Source organism: Ptychodera flava, chromosome 1 (genome assembly GCF_041260155.1).
Source record: "Ptychodera flava strain L36383 chromosome 1, AS_Pfla_20210202, whole genome shotgun sequence".
NCBI lineage: Eukaryota > Metazoa > Hemichordata > Enteropneusta > Ptychoderidae > Ptychodera > Ptychodera flava.
This window is the reverse complement of record NC_091928.1, coordinates 20,657,047-20,670,062: the sequence shown is the minus strand read 5'-3', so window position 1 is coordinate 20,670,062 and position 13,016 is coordinate 20,657,047.

The window sequence follows — 13,016 nt, the reverse complement described above, 5'->3', positions numbered from 1 at the left end:
ATCTACATATTCATCAAATACTAATTTGCCTCCATCATCATTTTGATGTTTTCTCCGGTTTCAAGTATTTTTATTGCATCTGAAATAGAAAGGATTGTCATTGTCTTATCGTATATATCTTAATAAAAATAATTTAAAAAAATTTTTTCTATGATATAGTATCCCCAAAATGTCATACATATTCATAAATGGACCAACTGGAAGTGGTAAGAGTTACGATGCAATAAATTTGGATCCGTATCACGTACCAGAATTTGACACTAGTTTTTCCAGCACATTGCCGACTTTTATAATGGGCGCCACGTTTCGATTGCCGATTTTCAGAATCAGTTTATAGAACATACTCTTAGTTTACAATGTCGGGCTGGGAGGAGGAGGGAGGAACAATACATTATTTGTGACTCTTCCATAATTCAACATCTGACTTTTTCTCGAATCCGGGGCGTTTCCACGGAGTGGGAAGAAAAAAAGATTGTTTCTAGAGCATTTGACCATTTACCCAGTTTCATTATCATATTCAAAGATATGCCTTGGGATTATTGCAGACGGAATGTGTTGACTCGAGCCAGACAATACGAAATAACCGCCTTAGAAGAACTAGAAGAGATTCACAACAAGTTCAAACAGACTTTCTTAGAAATTTGCCACGACTACAGCTTCCACGACTACAGGCTTCCATGTTTGGTAATTCGGAACGCTCTTACCCCCCTCGTTCTCAAGAATATACTTAATCCAACAATTGATACCGAGACAGTCGGACCAGTAGAATATCCACGAGCTTTTGACTTTGGAATTGCATGGAGCGGCGGCAGCCAGGGATTTTTAATAGACGGTTTCAAGGAGGAGGAACTTGAAAAAGCGTACTTCCCACCTGGTCAAGAACAACTAGAACAACCTCGAGTCTCACTAAAGAACCTACACAAACTTCTTAACGCTTGTGAATCTGTGTGTGCTTATAATGCTTCGTTTGACCTACGAGCACTTGACATTATGAAACCCTACGGTTCTGTAACACCGGACTTTGAAGTTACTTGTCTATGGCTCATGTCAGTTGTGTACATTATACTTCAACCAGAACTTATCGATAAAGCTGAAAAAGGGGGACTCGAAGAACGGACTGTGGTAACATGAGAAGTCGTTTTGAAGATCTTGCAAACTTAATATGTTCAGGAACCGAGGGGCCCCACCTCATCCACATACGGCCGAAAAAGATGCAGTAAGTGAACATTACTTACGACAGTACATGATAAATACTTGGCCAGGTGGGGGGTGGAAGTGGGGTGGTAAACTGACACTTTCGGCTTTCAAGAAATTAAGACTTTTTCCATGGTACTTATTGAATAACTTTCGTAAATACTTACGTTAGTACTTACGTAGTACTTGACAAGTACCATGGACAGGAACTTACGAAGTACTTACGTAGTACCAGCACAGGAACTTACGAAGTTCTAATAACATTTTCCTCCGGCTCCCAACTATTGAAACTTTCTGGATAACCTTTCCATTTTATCAGATAATATTTCTTTCCTCTAATTTTTTTCGTCTTCAAAATTCGTTCTACTCTGTACAGCTCGTCGCGTTCTGAAGGTGCGCTCTGAAGTTCATCGGAGTAGAAAGTGCCGAGTATTTCCTCTCCATTCAGATCTTTTATTTTGTAAAACTGGTGGTGTTCCTAGTCCAGCTGCGTACACAACTTTTGAAACTACGAAAATCTCCTCTGTCCAATTTGGTAAATATCCTTTCTTGAAAGTGGTCTTGTATTTTGTAATTCGGACCCGTTCTCCCGCTTGAATTCAGGGTCAACCCCCCCGGCTGCCAACTCAGGACCGAATAGTGTATAAAATGCCTGCCAATCGTTCTCCTCTGTTACGTCCCTGGGTTTCATTTTGATACTTCCGTGAACGGTGTTGTTGTAATTCTCGAGAAGTTGTGGTAGAATGGGGAGCCAGGAACGTGTCTGTCTGTATGTGAAGTATTTCCACATCATCGTCTTAAGAGTACGATTAAAACGTTCAACAACGCTAGCTTTTTTGTCACTGTAGGTGTGAAACCAGTGAATTCCCACCTCCTCCAACCACCCCTGCATTTTTCGGTTCGTAAATTCCCGCCCCTCATCTGTCTGAAGTTTGTCGGGCCTTCTCCCGGATTTCTTAATCACGTCTTGTAGTGCCTGTAACGTATCATCAGCCGTTTTTGACTGTATCGGCCTGGCCCATGCATATTTGCTGAGCACATCGATTACTGTTAGCATTATCGAATGTTTTTATTCTCTTTTGCGAATGGTGAAGGGAATTCCACAAGATCCGCTTCCCACTGGGCGTCTATCGATGTTACGAAAACGCGCCGGCCCTTCGGAACGCGCCACGAGTACGAGGACCGGTTTATGAAGATTATAAGTTAGCTGAGTTTTAACCAGTCCTGTACCTCTTTCTTAGTGACGTGGAGTCCGCTGGCCCGTGCTGCGTCATATAATTTTTGTACACCTCCAAAACCAGTTTTCGGGTTGTAATATAATTCTCTAAGAGTTCCTTCGGCTTCGGCTTCAGCTTCCATAATTGCTATATTATACGAAAAATTTTATGTCGTACGGATGCCGTAAATGAAATACTAGTTTACTGAATGGCCTACTTTTCAATTGTCTGGCCAGGTCCGTGGCCTCCCGTTCTGACACCTCCATTCCATATTCTTTAATAATAGTTTTGTTGTCTGTCTTGCTCGGTGTGTAAAATAGTACTAACATCTGTATGTTTTCCCTGAATGGTTTACTAATACTAGTATATTGTTGAGTCAGACCCAGACAGATAGTCCGTCGTGTCTTGCGCTGAAACCAAGTTTGACTAAAACGTCACTGCGCTTCTTCATATCTTTGGACGCGGCGCAGTCGTCGAGTACTATTAAAGTGTTTGTACCGACCCATTCGTTACGTACGAAGGCTAGTGTATCATCCACAGCATCGAGTCCGACTGGAAACACAAACACATTGTCATCAGTGAAAATGAATCTTTTATTATACGTTTTATTGTTCATGAATGTCGGACAAATGAAAACTATATATTCGAATTTTCCTAGGTACGGACCGGTGAGGAGATCCATTACATATTCCGTTTTGCCAGAATTTGTGGTCGGTCTTATAATCATGTTGAATGGTACAGTTGCATACATCGGATCTATATACTGTACATAAATGTAATGAATATTGCTAAAGATAACAAACCAATTTTACCATATTCATGAATAGGGTCTGCGCCGGTCACTGCTGCTGCCCGTTCCGAAGCGTTCCGAAGGGCCTTCGGGGACCGAGTCGTGTCATTGTGAGGTGACTCTCCGGCTCGTCCTGCCACTTCACAGGATCCTCCCTCCCTTCCATCTCATGTATAGCACTTTCTCGAACTTCCGTGTTTATATCACCGTTCACCACCGAAGGACATAGATTCTGTAGCGTATTGCAATTCATTATTATAACCTGAGATCGCCGGGCCCGAAAGAATGACCATCTCAGACGGTAAGAGAAGTAAATTTGGTGAGACTGCCATATCAAGTTTGACACCAGTATTCATTATTGTGTCTTGATATCGCCTATAACTAATTACTTTGTCGGTATTGCGAATTTCATCTTCGAGAGAACACCGAATTCTTTTCGGACTTGCTCTGCACTGCCAGTATCGCCCACTATGGTACTACGAATATTTGCTTGTGCGCCGAGTATGCAATATACGTAGGCTTCAAGGCTTTCATTGAGGCGAGCGAGACCGGCCTTTGTCAATCCCGAGTCTCCCTTCAGAGGAATGAAACTATTGTATTGTCCCTCCGATCCATCATTTCGAAGAAATGTAGTGTGGTCGGTCTTTGTCGGACAATATATGTTTTTTCTTTCCAAAAATGGTATGTGTATAGAAAACGCCTCCGTCGGCGGAGAGGAAAAAGTCATGACCGTTGTATATCGCTTTGGCTGTCTAACGGGCCCACGATTAGTATAATATTCATAACCATAACCAAGACCCTTATTTTGACCTTTTCGATAACGAAAGTCGGACTTCGTTGGACTTATATTTCCAAATTCTGTACAGAGAAGTTCATATTGGACGAGATTGTACGGATTGTCGCCCGCTTTGAAGGTGGGGGTATCGTCTGGAAGTGCAACGCCCATTTCGTGAAGGATACGACGTATTGTAAAGTATACATGGAAACGGCAGAATGATCGTATTTGGGGCGGAAATTTCTTATCAAAGAGATGGACGAATGATATACCACAACCAGTAGTGCTACACCATACGGCGAAATTCAGTTGCTGGTCCCAGTATTTCATGTTTGGCCCGCCCAGCCAGACATTACTTTCTTTAGCTGATCGATGAGTGATTACGTTATCTTTAAATATATCCCGCGGTGGAAAGTAATTTATCTGTCGGCGTTACAATATTTCTAAGTCCATGAGAATAGGTTTTATTCCCCCGTCCGGTTTGGAAGGGGGGGTATCAGCATGCTGTACTGTTGGTATGCTCGTCTTATTCAATTGAAAAGCAACTGGGAATAAGTCTGTACTCATTATTCGTGTTTCTATATACATATAGATTTAAATGGAGGAGAATTTTCCCGGAATCCCTGTCGGAATCCCTATCGGTACGGTTCTGTTAGGGGTACTAACATTCCAGACTATGTTAATACTTTATTTCGGATTCAGGTTTAAACGAATTTTTTATTTTTACTAAGAATAGATAACATACTGCAAACAATGGAGAATTTAATAAAGTCATCAGCAGCGGCAAATATGGCAGCGCATTCCGAAGGGGCTTCGGCGCCTTCGGTGCCTTCGGACAATAATCGATCCATAATAGAGACAAAACGTGAAAAAATACTCTGTGTCATCGCAAGTGGTCAAAGTAAGTTATTTTTTGGTAAGGAGTTTACAGTTAGAGAAGTGGAAACTTGGAAAGATGAATTCATAACACGAGCCTTTAAAGTCTATGAAGCGAAATACAGTTCTCTTATAAGTGATACCATCACTCAAAGTTTCATAGATCTAGGAGCCCGTGCAATCAGTCAAGTAGTTCCAATCGATGACCGAGATAACTATGCCACTGATCTTAAAAAGGATTTTATTTTAAACAGTGAAATAAAACGATTATCAGGACGGATAGCGTACACATGGGGGCCCGTGATTGCTCTAATTTCCACCGGTTTAATTACGGGTAAACATTTAAATTTTAAAAAAATCGGGTTTAATATAGTACCTGAAATAAATGGATTCAACTTCGACGACTCAGCAAACGGCTCCGCCAGGGACTCCGTCAGAAGCCCCGCCGACGGAGCCCACACCGCAAACGACTCCGTCAGGGACGACCTTCCCTACGCCACAGCGCAACATAGAGAAAGTGACGTTACCGCCGAAGCATCCAGGGAGAGTTGCTGCAGGAAGAAATTAGCGGAATGGAACAGGCAAAACAAGGAGAAGAAACTAAAAGCAATGAAGGGGGAGGGAGGGGAGGGGAGTGATGCGGTAGCGACAAACTGTATAAGCCTACCGCCTACAATGAAAGAACAGTGTGATAATAATTCACGCTGGTATAATAAATGTTATCTTGTTTTAGGAATGTGGGAGTTTCATTGACTGCATTAGGGCTATATTGGGGCGTGCTCGGCATACCCCCTGTCCCGTTAATCGATCGAGTTCAGATCGGAAAGGGGCTGCTCCCCAAATAAGAAAGCGGAAAAAACAGAGCCAGTAGCGGCTCCGGGGGCCAGCTCCTCTACATTGTATGAGATGGATTAACTCCCCATATTTTTTATTTTTATTTTTTATTTTATATACTAGTCAGCAATCATGGATACTAAAACAGTTGTAAACACAATGTACGATGGAATTGTAATCGCAGGACTTGCGATGGGATATCTTATGATCTCCAGCAAATTTTTGAAGATGGATATGGGCGATCCAAGTCGACCAAATTTAATTCGATTGGCAAAATTAGGCGGTGCGACTGCTGCCGCGGTTGCGACCAAAGATCTCCTTGAACAGAAAAATATTATTCCTGCAGAACCTTATACTTCGTAATAATAATATTCATCGAACATTTATACTTAGTAATATATACATACAACGTACAACGATGATCATTTGGATTGAAAGCAAACAGGTGAACCTGTTACTGTTAATTTTTACCCTTGCATTGACACGACACAGTTTACGAAGATAAGACTGCTAGAGTGTGGACTATATAATTCATGGCATAACATAACATCGACGAATAATGTAATAAAATATCAAGAAGGTGACCAACCGAAGAAGACTAAATCAATACGTCCAGGTAACTACAATATCGATACGTTAAATAAAGCAATCGGGTTGAAGCAAAAATTAATTTTGAAAAACATCTGCCGACAAACCATGTTTATCTAACTTTGGCTAAAGATATTAAAGTCTATTTCAATGCCACAGGTAGCTTCGCCAACGTCGTCGGCTTTTCAGATAACCTGAGGACAACCCAGTTATAAAAAGTACTATGAGTCCGAAGAAAGTGGATTTCTTAACAGTCACTAAATATATAGTTCATTCAGATGTAGTCGATGTTACTGAAATTATGTTTCATTTGGCTCCGGAGGATACATACAGGGGAAAGTATCGAACTGTTTACAAATACTTCCCATCCGGGATACGAGAGAAATAAGTGAAAAGGTACTTACGATTTTAAAAACGGAGCAATTTCTATGCCATTGAGAAAAGGGGGAGATTACATGAATTCAATTCGTATCTGGATAACGGATCAGGATGGGAACATGATCGATTTCAATAACTGGTCAATTAGCTTTTGTATTGAATTATTGTAGTCGTTCCACCTACCGGTGTAACATAAACCATCCCACGACTAATCCTCCAGCAATATAGATCATCTCATATTTCTTTTGCTCAGGGCTGGGTTGATAATAATCTGAGAATTGCGCTAACGCTTGCGCTGGACTTGACGTAGAGTTGCTTTGCACCGCTTCTGCTTCTTCCAGGATTTCTGCATCTGTATCTCTTAATTCTGCCGCAGCATGTGCATCCTTTGCCTGATTTTCTCTTTCCCAGTCAGCCTGTAGTAATCTTTTTTCTGACCAGACGTTGCGATCATGTTCAAATTTTTCTAATGCTTTATCATGTCGAACTTTCTCTTCAATAAGAGCCTCACCATTCCCAGAAAGCTTTTGTCCGATAATATTTCCTCCTGTGAATGCTGTTGCATTTAATACAGCACCGAGAACTGTCATTCCTATAGCTGAAGCCATGACTGTGTATTGTATATTACAAGGTATTATTTAATTTTCACTGTATATAGGTCCCTACGGAGTATGTCTGATCCAAGTGGCTTCGGTCTAGGTACAATTCGTATGCAAAATCTTGAGCTTGAAGATCTGAGTGATGTTAAAGTTAACAATAATACTAAGATGGCTGCTAATCATAATAAGGATTACGTCCTTCGTTATAAAGACCGCGAAAAATATTCGTTTTAGCCAATGCCGCGGCGCCACCCCACGAGCATGCTGTAGAATTTTCCGAACTTAAAGACATTGATGAAACTGTAATTGACGCCACAAAGGCTTCGAATGATTCTACTCCTTTTGCTCTGACATGGGATTCGGCTAGTCAGAAATTCATGCCTTATAATGTGCCGCGTAACATCTTAGATATATTGGGTAGTGAAATTGCAGGAGGTGTTGCTGAACCACCAGGAACTCCGAATGTGATTTATTTTGATAGCAATGTAAACAAATATAAGTTGCTAGATTTTCGTAGTTGGCTTACTCCTACGAATCCATACATTGCACTTCTTGGTATACCGATTCACCTTAAAATTAGTCCTCTTAATACAATAATGAAGGCAGATAATACACTAAGAAGGTGGATAAACGAGGGGGAGAATTATTGCTCGTATACAGCTAGCGGAGTTCCAGTTAGATTATTTTGGGACACAACTTTAAAGAAACTGGGTCTTAAAAGTGTCGGTGATGAGGCAGCTGTTCTCACTTTACAGACAGTAAATCAACAGATGACTGATAATATGAAAATACTTCAACATGGTACAGTTCTCATTAGATGTGTAAAGTTAGCTACTGGAGATGAATTTGACGATTTGGTTGGATATTATGCTATGAAAACAGATAACAGAACAACTTGTGATATTATCATAAGTATCGATAAAGATCGGGGAGGGGAAATGAGTATTGAATGTTTTGTTGGTGGGAATAGAATAGAGAACGACTTAGGAACTACATTTGTACGTAGAGATAAAAGAGTGAACACTTTAGATATCAGTACCATTCATCTGAAACGTCTCATTTTGTTTGAAGTAATGGTCTTTCGTCATATTTTAAGTTCAGAGGAAATTACTAAAATTTTATCTATCGGGTGAACAAGTTCGTACCGATAGGAACTCCGAGTTCAACATCAGCTAGACTCCGCGACCGGCCGGACTGACAACGGGGCTCCTTTATATAGGCTAGTTTGATGGTGATGACTCACACGGAATTTCCCGTACATGTATAAACATGCTCAGAAGGGAATTTCCCGCTTAGTTCAGGCTGCGCCAAACCCCTGTTGCGCATGCGTGAGTTCGTATATAGGTCAGGGTCACACTTTAGTTACATGGATGGTTAAATTTTCCTTCGCTTTGTAGATAAATGAATAAAATGGGTGTAAAATTCTTATTTTGTCCTGGAGGTCAAATATTCCTTACTACTACACATATAGTGCATTACATTACATGTTGATATTATTGCTGTGAATGACCTCTACATGTCATGCAACATTTTTAAAATTTTCAAATACAAGGAAATCATTCTGTATCAGATGAAATTTTGAAAGAACCCAGGGACATCCTTTTCAAATAATAAATTACTGAGTGAAAGCCATGCAAGCTGTAGATATTGCAACTCTTCATGGCTGACTCGACTGCGATCAAATAAAATGCATGATGACAATTCTGTTTTTACCAGCTTTATTTGCTTTGCATACATGTTTAGTAGTTACGACTGTACGAGGTATTAAAAAATCAAATACAAATACTCGTTTAACAAAAAAATATATGATAGTTGTAGTGCGCCACCAGTGTAGCTTTGACACTGAACAGATCAGGACTTTCAGCTATGGTGGCGCTCTAGGCATTGCACTATTCACGTTTGCGTACACCGGCAAAGCTGGTGCACCAGTGAAACACTGCAATGGTATGACAGCTGCTGTAAGCCCTGTCTGGTTTCCTGCCCATTTCTGTCGCCAGCTATTTGCTAGTACTGCGCAGGTAGCGAAAGAAGGCGCGCGTCATGAGGAACCGACTATTGTAAGCTAATAATCCCCACTATGGTGGCGCTTTAACGTAAGGGAACCATCATTATTTACGGCCAGGTTGGGGGGCCTTAGAGGGAGGGAGGAGTAGTGAGGGATTATCGGAATCTCTGAAATTTCGAGTCCCCCTCCGCAAACTATGATGAATTTGAGTAACCCCTCTCTAATACATAAATTTTTACTGCCCCCCCCCCCCCACCTAGAAAAGCTAAATATCAATACATGTATTGTAAATTTTACAAAAATACAGCAATGGTAAAGACCTTCAAAATCCCGACGCCACCCAGCTAGATTATCATCGGTTATCTCATGACGGTTGAAAAATATGAAACCAAAAAAATGGAATTTAAAGTCACAACAACAAAATGTAGATATAAAAGCTCACTCTGTAACCATTATCCAACCATGTAGACCTTATTGTTTAATTTGGATGGGTATCATGACAGGTTTTTATTAGGATATCTGACTATACAATGCAAGATCCGAGGTACATGAATATTCCACATTGATTAAGGTCATTAGCATAGAATTTTAATACCAAAACAATGCTCATTAATGTAATCTGCATATTGAATATCATTATACCTCGCATCTTGCACTAATAGTATCTGTCAGGGTAGAATTTGAAAGCACATGGGGGAGAACACACAAGAAGCTGAGGGGAGTGTCAGAGGGGTGTCCCCTCTATTGTTTGTGGAATTTTGAGAAATTGATGTGTGCAATGGTGCAGTCTGGTGCAATCTAAGAGGTGTTTTCAAGTTGTTTTTTTACTAAATAAAAGTGTTAGAACACTCCAAGGGCAGAGAGCACAATAGGTGTGCCCCTCTCGCATCGAAAATTGTGAGAAATTGACGTGTGCAATGGTGCAATCTGAGAGGTGTTTCAATTTATTTTGCACCAAAACTTAAGTACCCCTTCTTTTTCTCCATATTAAGAGCAGTGTAATAAAGGGAAGTGGCTTCACACATCAATCATCTCGTCTTGTATGTGCTTTGGTGTGTTTAGTGTCTGAGTTGTGTTTGGCTGTTAGTGTGAAAATTAACAAACGAATCGTTAATTTTAAAATAAGCCATGGCGAGACGTGGGCGTAGTCAGATGTGTCTTTGACAAACTTGACTCTCTTTTTATCCCCACGTTTCGAAACCAGAGCGGTCTCTTCCTCAGTCGCCTAAGATATATGTTTATCTTTTTTGTTTTATGTCCATCGATATTGTTGATCTCCTGTTCTTCTAGCAATGAGGCCAGAATATTTATGTTTGGATCGTCATGTGTTGTTCGTTCGTTCGTTCATTGACTTGTTCCTAATACAAAAATGCCGTGGACTTTGGCCTGTATCAGTATATCGCTAATGTTTGGATTTCTTTTGTATGCGATGATCGGTTGTTGTGAAATATTTCATTCAGGCTTAGTGTTTCGTCCTTTGTCTATGTGTTCCCAGTTTTCGCACATTGCTGCTTTTATAGCTTGTGTTCTTATATATATTGTTGCTATAATTTTCGTTGTGAAGACTAGTGTTTTCTTTGTTTTTTCTTTCGTTTGTTCGCTTGTGTTCTAGTTGCGTAACTCGTGCGGCGAACTGTGCTTGCGATGTGACTGGAGATTCCTGTTGTTTTAGCCATGTCGATTAATCTTGCATAAAGTGTATTGACCTTTGAAACAAAGTCATTTTTGTGTTGCAAGTTCTGATGTATCTTAGTGTTTCGCCTTTGATCAGGCTTTTAAAGCGTAGATTTCAGGTGGCCTGATGTTTTATGTAAGAATTCAAATCTGTCGATTTGTGTTCTTAGTTGTATGTGGAGTCCATCGAGACTTGTGTTTGAATTTGTCTTTTTTTGGTCAATTTGTGTCGCATAATGTATTGGATTTTCCTTCTCCTAATGTTTGCGTCTTGTATGAGATGAACTCTGTGAGGACGATTTGGTGTTGGGATGAATTTCAACCCTTACCCAGTGCATTGATTTTTGCTGTTGTTAACTTGTGTAATGATAGATTTTGATGAATCTAAGATTCGTGTTGTTATTATGTTTATGCTATGTTCGCATTTGTACGGAGTTTCATTGTGTTTTGAGATAATATGGTGTTCTCTTTCCTCTTTCGTCGCCTTTGTTTTTTCTGGCTTTTTTGTTTTCTTTTCCTGTTTCTGTGTTTGGTGACACAGTATTGTGTAAATTTGTATTTTGCATTTGTGTTACGGTAGTTCTTGTTTGGAGAATTTGCTGGCCTTGAAAAAGGCCGTCTGCTATGGGTTTCAAAGACAGACCCGATTCTGTTCGTCCCTCTGGACGTTTGTGTTTCGGGTTGTGTATAGCCTTTCGTTTGGCCAATAAATTATATCGGCTCTGGAGGCATTTGGTTGTCTTTCGTGTTGTGGGATCTTGACAACTGTCAATCTCTGTTTATTGTTTGGCGATGAATGTCTTTCTTGTTTGGCTGTGCTGTGCTTGATGCAGTGGAATGTAGTCAAAGCACAAGGTGACAAATAATTTGTCACCGTGGTGCTCCGATGTTGTCACTTTTTGATGATAACAGCACTAGGTAGTGGCCTGGTAAGTATGCTTTAAGGCGTACTTGTAGGCTCCTTGGTGTAGTTTATGTGTCGCAGAAGCGTTTTAATGCTCCGCTTTGTTTAGTTGTCGCCTCCTGTAACGAGTAGAGTGAAGCGAGCCGTATTGCAAGACTTCCTGATCTTACCTACTATGACGGGTTGCGCTATGCTGGTGTCGGACTGACAGCAAATGACTGGAGCGTCAGATCGATGTCGGTCTCGTCTGGTTTGGCCCATTGAATGCCAATGTCGATCAAGAAGGCCTAGGACATAGCTTTCGTGCCGCTCGTAGTGAGATATTGAAATCGCTTGTGTTTGAAGACTATTTATCTTGTGTTAAGTCGATTGTGTTTGACTTCTCGTCATTTTCATTGGTCGACTTCTCTGTTTTACTTGCCTTCTGATTGGTTGATATTGAGCGTTTGTGATTGGTTATTTTGTTGTTGACTTTAGCTCGTTTGTGCTGTCGTACGATCCTCGTGTCGCATATAAAAGCTCTGAGGAAGTGATGTCTCCATATGTGATAATATGGATAATCTGGTTCTGTAGTGCCACGGCCGAGTGTGTACAGCTCGGAGTTTTATTGTGTCATCGTCCCCCGTGGATGGAGAGACGGTGATTGTGCACACTTTTGTTTGATGGTTGATGGATACCCATGCACATGGGCAGGGTATTCTCGTGCATGCCCTCTTTCGTCTTAAACTTGCTAGGCAAGAATAAGTTGAGAAATCGCAGTGTAATAAAGGGAAAGTGGCTTCACACATCACTCATCTCGTCTTGTATGTGCTTTGGTGTGTTTAGTGTCTGAAATGTTTTGGCTGTTAGTGTGAAAATTAACAAACGAATCGTTAATTTTAAAATAAGCCATGGCGAGACGTGGGCGTAGTCAGATGTGTCCTTGACAACGGTGACTCTTTTTTTATCCCCACGTTTCGAAACCAGAGCGGTCTCTTCCTCAGTCGCCTAAGATATATGTTTATCTTTTTTGTTTTATGTCACGTCGATATTGTTGATCTCCTGTTCTTCTAGCAATGAAGCCAGAATATTTATGTTTGGATCGTCATGTGTTCGTTCGTTCGTTCATTGACTTGTTCCTAATACAAAAATGCCGTGGACTTTGGCCTGTATCAGTATATCGCTAATTAAGTAACCCGTTCT